This window comes from Poecilia formosa, unplaced genomic scaffold (genome assembly GCF_000485575.1).
Source record: "Poecilia formosa unplaced genomic scaffold, Poecilia_formosa-5.1.2 Scaffold79, whole genome shotgun sequence".
Classification (NCBI taxonomy): Eukaryota; Metazoa; Chordata; class Actinopteri; order Cyprinodontiformes; family Poeciliidae; genus Poecilia; species Poecilia formosa.
In genome coordinates, this window is record NW_006800018.1 from 231,156 (window position 1) to 244,611 (window position 13,456).

A 13,456-nucleotide genomic window follows, 5' to 3' on the forward strand; every position below is an offset into this window, starting at 1 on the left:
TAAGTTATGCTGAGAATGTCAAGCTGCCTCTGTCCGAGTCACAAATTGTTTGCTATTTTATTATCTCTGTTTAATATAATGCTTTTCTCTCTTCATACATTGTTTTAAAATATGTAAATGCCATATTTTCTGACCGAAAATGTTGGTATTTTTTCACATAATCACACAAATTTTGCAATGATTTAAACAAAAATGTGTTTTTTGGGAAAATTTGTTGCAGTTTAAAACAGTATTTCAGCCCTAAGGTCAAAGTTTTGTGGCATCTGTAATTTTTATACTTGGGCCATAAATAAACATATTTTCCTTTGGGTCGCTTATAGCAATCTTTTACGAAGCTCTTAGAAATAACAAATACTGAATGACTAACCAAAAGTAACGGGTATTATATTGTAAATAAGCAGCTAGAAATAGAAACATATTGTCTTTGTAAATTAAAGAATTGAATGTAACTTGTGTCAAAAAAGTGACTTGGGAATGTTTCCTGTAACTGAATTTATTTTAGCATCTCTTGTGTTTGTGCTTAGTTATTTAAATTTGCACGTTTCTGTCTCATTTCTGCCATCTTTGCCGCCGAGTTGAAATTTGCTGGCTTGCAGCTGCTCCTCTTTGTTCTGAGCACACGGAGCACTCAGACGGATCTCAGAATATCACTTACAAAACAAACTAATGTTCATTTTCGTTTGACGGCAGGGTCTATTAGCTCGCTGATGTACCTGGCGGTCACCTGTCTTACTGGCCGCAGCTGGAGGTGTTGAGATTTCACACCCTGTCACGTCAAACCGAGAGCACACCGCACATCGGCTCCCATAACCGTTTAAAAATCATCAAATCTGAATTTATCTCGTCTTGCTCGTCAGAGCTTCAGCCTATTGACTGCGACCTCGTAATTGAGTCTGATTGTTTTGCAAAGGCCTAATTATAGCAGTCATTTCTCCTTAGTCCTGCACTAATTTGCTAATTTCTAGTGTTCTCCTCCGCATTGTCAGACAATTGCTTTGGTAATGAGAGGTTGTGCTGAAGGATTGTCTTTTGGAAGGGATTTCACTGGGGTCACAGAGAAAAGGTACTGTTATAATAACTGTCTACCCGGCCTCCGAAATGGCAAGTCATCCTCTTCGTGGTCGATTACAATCTGCTCAGCAAGACGCAGTCTGGGCAAAATGATTTGCCCGTCGTGGGGCTTTCAGTGTCTTTGAAATTTACAGAGGTCTCTATGATCATATGCAGCCGAAAGGAACAATAAATGATCTCCTTGTTGGATAACGTTACTGCTGTGGGTTGCAGCGATTAAAAAAAGGATTGATAATCCTGAGAGATTTGGGAGACTCAGACATGAAAGCGTCTTTCCGTCTGTGCAGACTTGATGCTGAAATTAGTCTAACAGAGAGAGACGTTGGCCTTGTTTTGTTCTGGAACGTTTTTCAAGTACAATAATGACAATAAAACTGTCAGTGTTAAAGTCCAGATTCATATTTTTTCTAGTCAAAGCCTAGACAAGAACCCCTCTCTGTTGTAAAATGAAAAACATGTTGCTGAAGAGTTTGGAATGGAAGACATGAAGTTTCTGTTGAGCTGCTTAAACCTAATATTATTGACATCAGACATGGGCTGGCATGAGATGCTCCCTGTGTGATTTTTCATTGATATTATGATATTCACACTTGAATTATAAAGCTCATATATGCATACCACAGTTTATTTGCAACCTATTGTTGCAAAGTAATTTGTTGTTTATTGCAGTTATAATAATTTTTAAAAATGCAGTTTGTACAATTTTATTATTGACTGACATCCTCATGCCTGCCTGTAGAAGGACTTTAAGCCACATCAACTGGCAATTTTGGTATCAGTTTGGTACCAAGTAAATACAGGCTGATACCAATACTTAAAAAAAAATATTATCATTGAATAATTTGGTGATTGGACTTCAGCTTGTTCATTATGACTATGATAAAATACAGGGCAAAGATTGTAGGTAAATACAAGTGTTTTTTTTTATTAATTAACTACAATAGAAAGTAATAGTAGCATTCTAATACACACTAAATAGGAAATCTTTTTATATTTTTTTAAATATTTTTTTTCCTTCAGTGGTTAATAACCATATTCATTTAAGGCTTGAGGTATGTTTTTACATAAGTGTATATTTTTGAGTTCAAGTAAGATTGTTTTTTGCTGCCTGAATAGATAATAAAACTATGCTTACAGCAGAATTACACAGATTGTATTTGAAAGAAAGCGGACGTGTTGAGTGCAAACATTATACAAAGGCATGAAATCCTGCTCTAAAATTGAAATGCAAGCTTTAAATTCCTTCATATGTGCCGGCGTGAGCTCTGTGAGGAAATTTGAGGAATTGGTGGACAAATGGGAGAGAAACGGTAAACAAGGTATCAGTTTCATCGTTCTAGTATTGATCCAATACCAACCCTGCTTTCGATAGTATCAATATTTAGATCGATACGGCCAGCCCTAACGTGAGTTGTATAATGGAAAATTTTAAAATTGCAACTTTCTGAAACAAAGATTTTCTGACAACCAGCCAATACCTGATTGATAATCCTGCTTTCAGTGGGAGCAAAATCGTGTTGTTTCACTTCTTCATTTCTTACTTGATGACTTGTAATCTGATAACGGTGTGAATGCTGTTCTGAGCCTTTCACTTCTCCCTGGTTTTAGTCAAATTGTCTAATCGGCCTGATATATCTCAGTGGCAGCAAAAGCTCAGGTCGTAATGCGAGTGGGATGCAGAGTAAAATTTCCTGGATGGAGGTGCCACACAATTTGAATCCATTTTAATTGCTGTTTGAATGAATTTAAAAGTGCTCAGGTCAATTAAGAAGATGCATTCCTCTGCCTGTGTGTAATGTTATATCCATCGATCCAAGGAGCCTACCTGATGCAGCCATGTGGAGGATATATTTATGTTTGTGAAACTCTGCCATTTGGAATTCATTAGCTATTGATCCTTTTTAGCGACGCTTACAGTAGGGTGGGACGGTGGCCTGGTCTGAAGTCGGGTGATCAATCTACAAACCTTTTTTTTCCCCTTCTCACTATAACGCATTGACATTTCAAACCCCTGCTATAATCCCTCTTTTGGTTCAGATGTAGGAATATTTTCCCCAAATGCATTTCTGATTAAATTTTGGTATCAGAAATTCTTCTTCTTTCAGATTGGTGCTTTTTTATTTTATTTTATTTTATTTTATTTTGGTTTGGTTGTCTCTACACAGCCTCTTCTTTTTCTCAACCCCCCCTGCCCCCTCTTTACTATCTGAAGCTTGCACTCCATCATCCCTCCCTGCGCAGTGATTGGCTGAAGGGGAGCCATCTGTGGCCAATAGGGCGTGATGAAATCTCGGTGTTTAGTCTGGTGCTAGGCAGCGGCATTAACAGATAGGTGGGTCAGGCAAAGTCATCGCCCATGGATGGCAGTTTGGCTCTTAAAGCAACATCACATCAATTTAACAGTTCCCTGACAATACTTCTATTATCCTAAACAAGCCGAGTTGGTTCTCCTGACAATAAACAAAAGGTCTGTTTAAAGACAGACTGCTCTGTGTGCTGAACCCCGAAATGCAGATTGAGAATCGTGGCATTTGAATTCTGTTGTTGTCCTACACTCGGATGACTGCTGTGTCTGTGTTGACAAATTAAAATGATCCTTGAGCTGGTTGTTTTTGTTTTACAGAATTTGCACCATTTCATCTTGAAAAGAGCAGTCACATTTCCTGTTGGCTTCTACATCTATTCTATAAACCGGATGTACCCACACCCTTAAAAAGATCCTACATTTATTTATCTAAAATTAAGGCCTTAAATTGTCTTAAATTCATATGAAAAAGGTCAGTTAGCCTAAAATCTGCTAATCACAGGTATTACATTCTGTCTAGGCAGATATGCGTATTTTCTCGTTAACTATATGTTGTTGTTTTTTTATCTGTCAGGACTTTTCTGTCAGGCAGATATTTAAGCTACCATGTTGCACACAAACATCTTGCATTATGCGACTGGAGACAGATGAGGCTACTGGCAACTAGCTGCTAATATATCCTTGCTAGCTAGTTAGCTAGCTTTGTTGCTTCAGCCATGTTTTAAGTGGAAATTTTTCGCCAGTTGCGTGAACAAAGTTCATTTTCAACTCCCTGCTGTTGTCAACCATACGAATTGCATTGTGAAGGTCTAAATTAAACTACCAGAACCTAAAAGTTGGACCTACACTGAAGTTTTTGGGAACTACAGTCCAGATATCAGGCATACAACAGCCAACAACCTAATAAACATTGTTAAAGTAAGTAAATGTAAAAATATATGCTTACTGCCACATATTTCCATCATGATGTAAGTCTTAAATTTAATTCATAATGGCCTTAAAAAGTCTTATATTTGAGTTGGTGCAACCTGCAGAAACCTTGATTAAAGTCCTGTCAAGTAGTTGGGCTCTAGTTACCTCTGCTGTTAAACCTCTGTCTGGTTTAAACTCTTGGCTTTTTTTCCTGTCATGGCTTGAGAAGTGATGTCTCCTGTTTGGATGGGAAGAATAAAATAGCTCAAAAAGAAGTTCTAGGTTTTCCAAATTAATCAGTGCATGATTATGGGAAAGACTGAGAGAAAGGGGACCTGTGTTTAGCTCTTAATCTATCACATTATATGTTTGTTCTTTTTGGAAAAGAGTGCTAGGTTTTACTTTTCCTCTAATTTCTTTGACATTTAACTTCTAAGTTTAACTTTGTGATTTTGGTAACTACAGTACCTTGTGAAAGTCAAAACTTTTTTGCATTTCGTCACGATGGACCTTAAACCTTTTTGGGATTTTGTGTGATAGGCCAGCCCCCGTTTGAGGTGAAAGAAAAATAGTTTTCAGCAGTTTACACAATTTGGCATTTGAAAAGTAACCAATTACAAATTTAGGTCTGCATTTTGATTGGACAATTTGAACACTTGAACATAATTTGTAGTTTGGGCTGCAGCCTCTAAAATGTTTTCTCCCAGGGTTTTCTCTGCCCATCTTCACATCAACTCAGACTTGCTCCCCTTTCTCTGCTACACGAAAAATGAAACAACAAAAAACAAGCCCACCACCATTTTTGGCCTTGGATATGATGTCTTCATAATCTACAGTGTTGGGATGAAAGAATGAAGATGGCCGTCTTTCAGTAATGGGTTTTTTTAATGCCACATGTTATGAAGGAGTGAACAACGAATAGTTCTGTAACAACCTGTTAAAGCCAGAAACAGAACAGCTGCATTTAAAATAGTTTGCATAGATGACAGGGCCTGAAACCCAATATGATTGAACTTCTACGTGTTACAAACATCACCATCACCGTCACTAACAGTATTTGAGTAAAGACTTGGAGGGGGCGGAGTTTAATTGGCATAGCCTGAACGATTGGTTATTTGCTGAGATATTATTTCTGAACATTAAACTCAAAGTATCCGATTGTAGCTATGGTAACTCAGCAATGAAAGTATGAAGGTTATTTTGTGCACAGTTCTTTTAAATCTTAAACTTTAATGTTCAGCCATTTAAAATGTTTTAATTTATCTGAAACTTGTAAATCAAATTTAATAGTATTCTAATTTTCTGTAATCAAATGTTATTATTCAGGGTTTGTGGTTTGTGTTAAAATTCAAGCATTCCTGGGTGTGTTGGGGGTTTGCTTGATGGATTCTCAGAGTTTTACTCATTTTCCTTCCATTTCACATCATGCACCATTTTTGTTTAAGCCTATCACATAAAATCCACGTGGCTGACTTTAGGGTGTATACGAACACATTTTGAAAAAATAACGTACTTCTCCTCAGCTTCTCATGTCTGTCCACTTCTAATTTGTTGTCTCATCCTCCTTGGCCTCTCCCTCCCCCTCTGACAAATGATATATTGCATTTTATAGATCGCTCCGTCCAGAAGTCTGTCTGTTTTTTGTTTTTTTTTTCCACCTCTGTCTGGTTCTCCATGGTATATGCTCTCCCTAAGGGGAGTTTTTTACCCCCCCAATTCTCATTTGAACTTTGACCCAGGCCTCCTGCCTTCCTGGATATGAAATGAGGCTCTTGGTGTGGGGATGTGCTGGAGCCGCTTTGGTTTGAGCCTGTTTAATGCCGTCTACAGTAGATGAGGGGCTCAGGTGGCCACAGCTTGGCCATCTTGCTTTGAGGTTTGTGGACAGTTTGGGTGTCAGAACGACGGCTAAATCGATTCAGTGAAGTTCAGTTTATTATTCAACGTGGTAGAAAGGTTTTCTTCCTAAGGCAATCCACCCTTACCCAGCCACTACCAGTAAAGGGCTTGTGTGATATTAACACAAATCTAATATTGTTACCTTATTGTTCTCTAATCTTGTAACGAAACAGATTCAAATTACAGGTGACGATAGAAAGTGTTGATAAAGGAATTGATTGCATCAAAGAGGCTGTGTGTTCTCTGTTGTCGCCATTTTCTGCAGGCTGATTACCAAAACATTACAGACAGTTGGAGCTGAGCAGGCACCAATATCTGAAATTATGCTAAATGCTAAATTTGAAACCCAATATTTATTCTGAAATACTTAATAAGTGATACAATTTTTACTGCGATGGATTTTTTTAAAACATAAAAAGGCCTAAAACATCTACTCAGTAATGCTATGACGGTGTTATTGTCTTTGTAAGTAGATAAGTAGGAGGCAACTCAACAGCCACGTCGACAGAGAAGTACCACTGCTCTGTTTATCAAAACCGTAGAAAATAACACACTTAATGTCCGTAATGAAAATATGTAGCTCTGATTCAGCTCAAAAAGTGAAAAACAGGGATCCTAGCAGTGCAATAAAATAGTTCTGTTTTCTTCTCAGTTATTTTCCAAATTACTTTTTTTTTTTTTTTACCAAATTCCACTTTTCCATTTTTAATTTTACCGATTTCCACTTTTCCATTCTAACCACATTTACTAACCCAAAATGTGTTCAACTATGAAATTAAAGCAGCTCAACAGATCCACGCCCAGATGTCCACATTTACTGTCATAAATATAACAAACTGCAGTGGTTCAACAGAACAAGGTGTTTAAGTATTTTCCTGTCTTTTTTTTATTTTAAACTCAAACAGTGCAAAACTAAAAATCTGTTTTCACATTTCATGAAAATCTCCCTTTTTAAAAATGCTTATTGAGACATATGGAGACATCTCCAGTAAAACACACGACTGTTTTTGTGTTTAGCACTCATGTCCTCGCAGCCTTCTGTTTACATTGCTTAACCAAAAATAAGTTGTTGGTTGTTTTTCTTTTCCCCTAAAAGAATATCTGATTCAGCACACAGCAACAAAACCTTCACAAAGTCTCTCCTCACTCCTCCTGATGTATTTGAATGTTGGAGAATTAGCAGGTGTGACCGGCTCCTGCTAGCTTGTGGCTTATCCATGTTTCTGATGCGACTCATCACATGAATCCTTACACCTCCAGTCCACCGTGTCCTGACAAAACTTATGGAAAAGTTTTCCTAGCCCCGAGCTTTGCACTGAGCTTCACATTTTTAATTTTTTTTTTTAATTTTTCAGTTTTTTGGAGAAAGTCCATGTTTAAGAGAGTGTTTCAACTACGGCTAACTGGTTTATTCTGTCTGTTTGGAGGGTTGAGCCGAGCTGATTCAAGCCCCGCCCTACTAGACGGAAGCCCAAAAGGCCAAAATTCTGTGTAGCTTTTCCTGCAAATTTTGTGACATTTCTTCTTTTATTTGATTGTTAATGTCCGCGATTCTTTCAGGGGGAAATCATGACGCCCCAAACTATTGAGACGTGTAACATTTATTGTGATTTTCTTTAACATTACTCATTGTATAGTACTAATAAAACCCTTCCTGTACCAGTGTAAATGGGGTTGGAAACTCAGTAGTTTTTTTTCGCTTCGTACCTAATGAAGCCGTCCTCTGCTGGATGTTTTAGATGGTCAGTGCACAGACAACTGGGCAATGAAGCCATACATTTGCCATCAGAAATTTGCTAATATTTAGAGAAGGATACAGAACTCTTACAATGCTTGATAAGTCACCGTTCTCGTTGTGAAAGCATTACGTTGCCATGTCACAGCTGTGTTATCCTTCCAACAACTCACTGTTTTGATTGGCAGCCCAGACAGTTCAGGTGAGCCACTGCTCAGGGCAGAAAAATAAGTATGTGGGAAAAATACAGAAAAAAAGAGAAAAAAAATTATGCCAATTATATTGAAATATCCATTATTTTTGTTGTAACGTTTATGATAACACTCCAGGGCATAACACTTCTCAAGTTAGAGACTGCCTGTGTTTTATTTCAGTTCCTCAGCTGGCTGTAGACGTCATGTGTTTTTATTCTCGTCACTCAAAAGGAGTTTTTAGAGTTGGATAAATATCTTGATTTAGTGTTTTTTCCCCTCATATTACAACAAACCAGTTAAATTAAATGAGTCCAGTGTAAGTTAACAGGTAGATAGAAAAATGACTTCCTGGAACTTATGAAAACTGAGGCAAATTAGAGTGAAGATGATGCACATTTGCATTCATCTGTGTTGCTAGCTATTTATTGTGAAATAATAATTTAGCAAGAACATTAGCAGTGTCCTTTGCTGTAATATACTCGGGACGGTGACTGACAGATTCCAGATCAAATTAAATCAAATCACAGCCACACTCTGATGATGCTAGATACGAGGTTTATTGTGAAGCGTTTGTTTAAAATGCCGGGAACATGGCGAGCAGCGCTTCCTGACGACCCAGCTGAGTCGGCCAGTGTGAGGAACATCACTGAGAGCCGATCCAGTTTGTAAATCCCAGCTGGTGAAAAGTTTGTTTGGGTTCTAATCGACGACAGGCTCTGTGTTTTCAACCTCAGCTCACTGAGTGTGAAGCTCTGCTATGTGGTGTTTGTGCTGTGTGTGTAGGTGAGTGAGAAACCCATATTAACACATGTTATGTTAAATCTAGTTATAGAACTGCTGCATGTCCTGAAGCTAAAATGGCAGGAAGCAATTTGGCTTTCTGCTTTGTGCTTAAATTGTTCAAGTTTTCAGCAAACGTCTAAATTTACTTACACTTTAGCCACCTTGTCAGCTCATTACCTCAAGTCACCCTTTTATGGACTAAAATTAGAAAATTAATGTGTTATATTTTGGCCAGTGAGTCTTTTTTTAATTTAAAGGTTTTTAACTTTGCAGAATATTAACAAAACATAAGCAACATGCCAATATTATCCCATCCCAACGCAAAAAACAACAAAAAACACGAGACACAAAGACGACTGACAGCTATGAAATGTGGCAACCTTTAACATGACGAGGCAGAATTAGTACAATAAACTCGAGTTAAATTATCATGATGTCAAAGTAATTGCACAGAATATTAACAATGTATGTATAGAGATTTAATTGCTTTTGTTTAAAACTAAAACTCGGTTTCTGCTACTATTTATCTGTAATCTTCATATATTGTGAGTTTGATTTGGTTGCATAAAGTAAACTATAGAATAGACATATTCTTAATTTAGTTTTAATGTGTGCATAAAAGTGATAGTTTGTACTTCTTTTTCTTAAACATTGTTTTTCAAAGTAGAATTTCTTGAACAGGTTTGGGGTTTTTTCTTTAGTGAGTTAAAAAAAATTAACTATATTTTAAACAGTTGACTAGCAGCGAGTGTGAAGTTGTGGCAAAACTGCTGCTACTACTACTAATAATAATAGTAATAATAAATAATAATAATAATAATAAATTTTATTTATAATACCCTTTACATCTTGTGAGCTACAAAGGTCTAAAAACAAAACAAGCAAAACTCTACAAACTCCGGTCACTCGGACATTTTCTCTAGCATCTCATTAAAACTCTTAAGTGAAGGAATAATATGATGGAAGATTTTAGCCATTTTAAAAGCATAAAATAGCTTTACACAACAATACGAAAGCCATAATCTTTGCCATAATTCTTCCTTTTAGTGCTAGAGGTTCACTCAGCATATATTCTTGTGTCGTCAAGTGTAACTCAGTAACTACTGTAACAGCAGATCTATAAAATCAACAGTGTAGAAACAAAAAGCAAAGAGCTGTTGTTAATTCATAAGAGAATCATCCTCCATTTTCTGGTCGTTAAACTGAAGCTTTAGTTAAATCAGACTTCCTGGCTTCCTTTGAAGGGGAGATTTAAGAGGAATGTAATACGTAGCCGAGAACCTAGTTTTTTCCACTTTCATCACTTATTGTATTTCAATGACTTATTTAAAACCCAATTCACTGTTTGTGTTGCTGAAACGTCACATACAGCTGAGCTAAAGTGGGTAATAAAGCCTGTGGCTGTGAGCTTTATTGTATTCAACTTGATATATTTAAATCAAGAGGTGGGACATGGACTGTCGTTATCTCGCTGTGTCTTCTATTTTGAAAACAAAGTGACATCTGCAGTGAAATCTTGAGCAACGAGCCAGGAGAGTTGACTCTGGAAGGTGTGGAGTATTCCAGCTCCGCACAATAGTCCTCACTCCTCCGACTCAGTTAGCCGGGCAGCCTGGCAGACAGAGGTTGCCATGGCACCGCTTTGCACCGCTTTCCCCCCAGAAGGTGCCAGATTTAGGGAGTGGGGCAGGCTGGGCTAACATGTTGATTTAGACAAAAGATGTCTTTCCAGTGTCAGTAGAACGCTTAGTGGGAATGTTTTGGCTCTGTGGCAACAGACCAGGTGATGTTTTCAGTCGGGGTTATTTAGCGTTGCCAGGCAGGAGCCCGGCGGAAAGACACGGGAAGGAGAAGGGGAGAACATTAACATGTGAGGCAAGAAAATTAGTTTTATCCTCTTTGGTCGTCTCTAATTTCTCTTTAGCGTCAGAGAAAATGGCGGACAGGTCACTGATGAACCATACTGTTACTGACTCTCACGCTTTTGGCTCAGATTGCGTCTGCAGACGTGTTGCTTTATTGAAGCTGACAGAAAACTTCAACAGAGAGGTCTCACTTCAGACTTTGCTTTGGTGCACTGCGGCTGCAGGAATATTCAGCAGCTTGTGGCTCTCTGGCAGCGCCACAGTTAATGTTAGCTGACCGTAGCATGCTTGATTACACTGGCATCTCTCTCAAGCTCTGCTCTCTGCTATCTGCGGTCTTGGCTAAGTCAAGCTAACCTCTCCCCACATTGCATTTGGCCAGCAACGAGACTACTGTGGCGCTTCTGCGGCCTACTTTGGAATAATGACATGCAACACCACCATGCTGGTTATTATTATTATTAATTCACTCTGCCAAGGAGATTCTGAGGTTAAGAAGTTTTTGTCCGATATTTCTTCGGGGAAATTCCTGTAAAAGTGGGATTCGGATTGGTTTAGAGATGGGTGGAAATCCAGGATTTGTTTTTTTTTTTTTTTTTTTTTCAGCCTCGGAGGAGGTACGCATCATCATATTTAACTGCTGAGAAGTGCATCGTTTCTAAGCCGAGGCACGGCAACTCTAGAGTGTTCTGTAATTTGTGTTTAAATGCTTTTTTCCCATGTAGATCGGATGCCAGAACAGTTCCCGGCAGATTTCGTCATGTGATATTTTAGTTTTTCACCAGGACACTCCTCATAGAGTTCTCAGGCACTGCGGGCTTTTGGTTCAGGATTAAAACTGTAGATCTTCAGCAGCAGAGGCCTACAGTTGTGTTCTGTTGTGTGGTATCTAAAAACAACTTTTTTCTCTCCTTTCTTTTAGGGCGGTGAACTTCCGATTTGTCTCGGCAGAAAGTCCTTGCCCAGTACACATTCATGGGTAAGTCAGCCCAGTCCTCTCTCCATCTGTTTGATGAACTCTGATTGTTTGCGTTGACTTTTAAGGAATTGTTCCAGAACTGTGTGAACGCTAAAGAGAAGAGTTGCTGCCAAAACACCCTCTAGCACATTCGGCCAGAAATGTTTTTGTGATGACGTTATTTAGTGTCACATCAGTACATCAGTAGCCTTTTGCCCAGTTATTTTGGTACTTTGCCCATGACCATTTGGCACAAACCCGTAGATCCGATCTTGTGGCAAATCTAACAGCACAAGCTCGCTTCTGTGGGTCTTTGTCACTGTGGTGTGAACATCGTCCTTTGACTTTTTGTTTGTTTTTCGTTTCACATAACAGACCCATAACGCGTGTGGAAACTGGAAGCTTGGTTGTCTTAGCTTTGTTGAAGATGGAGATGCACCGTGTGTTTTTACAAAGCTGTCTATTCAGAATCCTCTGATTTCAGAATCTCTTTGGAAATTTAAGAAGATATAAAATAACGACATACACAACACCTTTGTACCTTGAGTGGTCATTAATTATTTATATTTGGAGCAGAGAGTGTGAGAGAGCAAACGTTACAAAACAGGATTCTTTGAACATTTACCAACAAACAGCTTGCATTTTAAATTATTAGTACTCAAATTAGCAATTAGCGGAGTTAGGATAGTTAACATTAATAAAGCATTAATCTTTGAGAGTAATTCTGAGATTTCCAAAACAGTTTCACACACATCTCTTTTAAGTCTTCATCTCTTTCACACTCTTTGGCAATTATTTCAAGTTTTCTTTTAAATAGTTTCTGACTTCCTTTGTAAACATCTCAGTGGAGCTGAAAATGGCTAACTCTCCTCACTTTATAACAACTTCCACACCAAACAGCATTGTCGTCTTCTAAACTCCGTAGCATTTATGTGTGGTGCTTTCACCGATCAGAAAACATGCCCAGTCTGTGAATCGGGTCGGATCAGGGTGAAAAATGATCCCGGATCTCCAGCTGAATTCTCGGTGCATCTCCAGTTCTAGATCAAGAGTCTGCAACCTTTTCAAACCAAAGATGCATTTTTTGCCCTCAGTCCGGCTACCTGAGACTAGTTTATAGCTGCAACTGTTACACACATTTTCAGAAATATCTACATGAAATTTCTCATTAAATAAACTATTTTATTTCTACTTATAGGTTTTACGATAGAGGAAAATATAAAACTTAAGCAACAAAAGGATGGATAAATATTATTCTATGTGATGATGTTTGTGGAAAATTAAAGAAAAAAAAATACACATAGCTTCTAACCCAATAAATAGTCAAGTTAATTTTTTTAATAATCTATTTTTTATGTGATATTGTTGTGGAAACTGAATGCAAAAATCTAAAATCTGATAATATCTGCTTTTAAAACTACCTGTTGGTTCTTTATTAGTTTTGGCCAAAGTAAAATATCCCCTTTCAGCTCCAGGTCTGCAGGTTGCAGACACTTGATCTAGAATGTTCCCTGTGCTTAAGCATGAAATTTGACGATGCTAAAAATTAAAATAAAACAGAAAACAAATCAGTTTTTGTTGCATTTAGGGAAGGAGGGGCCCTTGTTGAAAATGTGTACATCCGGGTTGAGGTAGTAGGTTGTATGGTTTAGAATGATACCCTGGGAGTTAACTGTACAACCTTCTAGCTTTCCTTGGAGTACATGTATGACATCAACATGCTTAAACATCTAG

The 13,456-nt window shown here is 38.0% G+C and overlaps 1 long non-coding RNA gene across 1 annotated transcript in view; it reads left to right on the forward strand.

Annotated features, from left to right (window-relative positions):
• LOC107836727 (uncharacterized) overlaps positions 1 to 13,109 on the forward strand; it is a 49,586-nt gene extending 36,477 nt beyond the window's left edge. The window contains exon 2 of the long non-coding RNA XR_001662672.1: positions 11,687 to 13,109. This is a non-coding gene — a long non-coding RNA (uncharacterized LOC107836727). The remainder of the gene's footprint in view (positions 1 to 11,686) is intronic.
• The last annotated feature ends 347 nt before the right edge of the window (positions 13,110 to 13,456 follow it).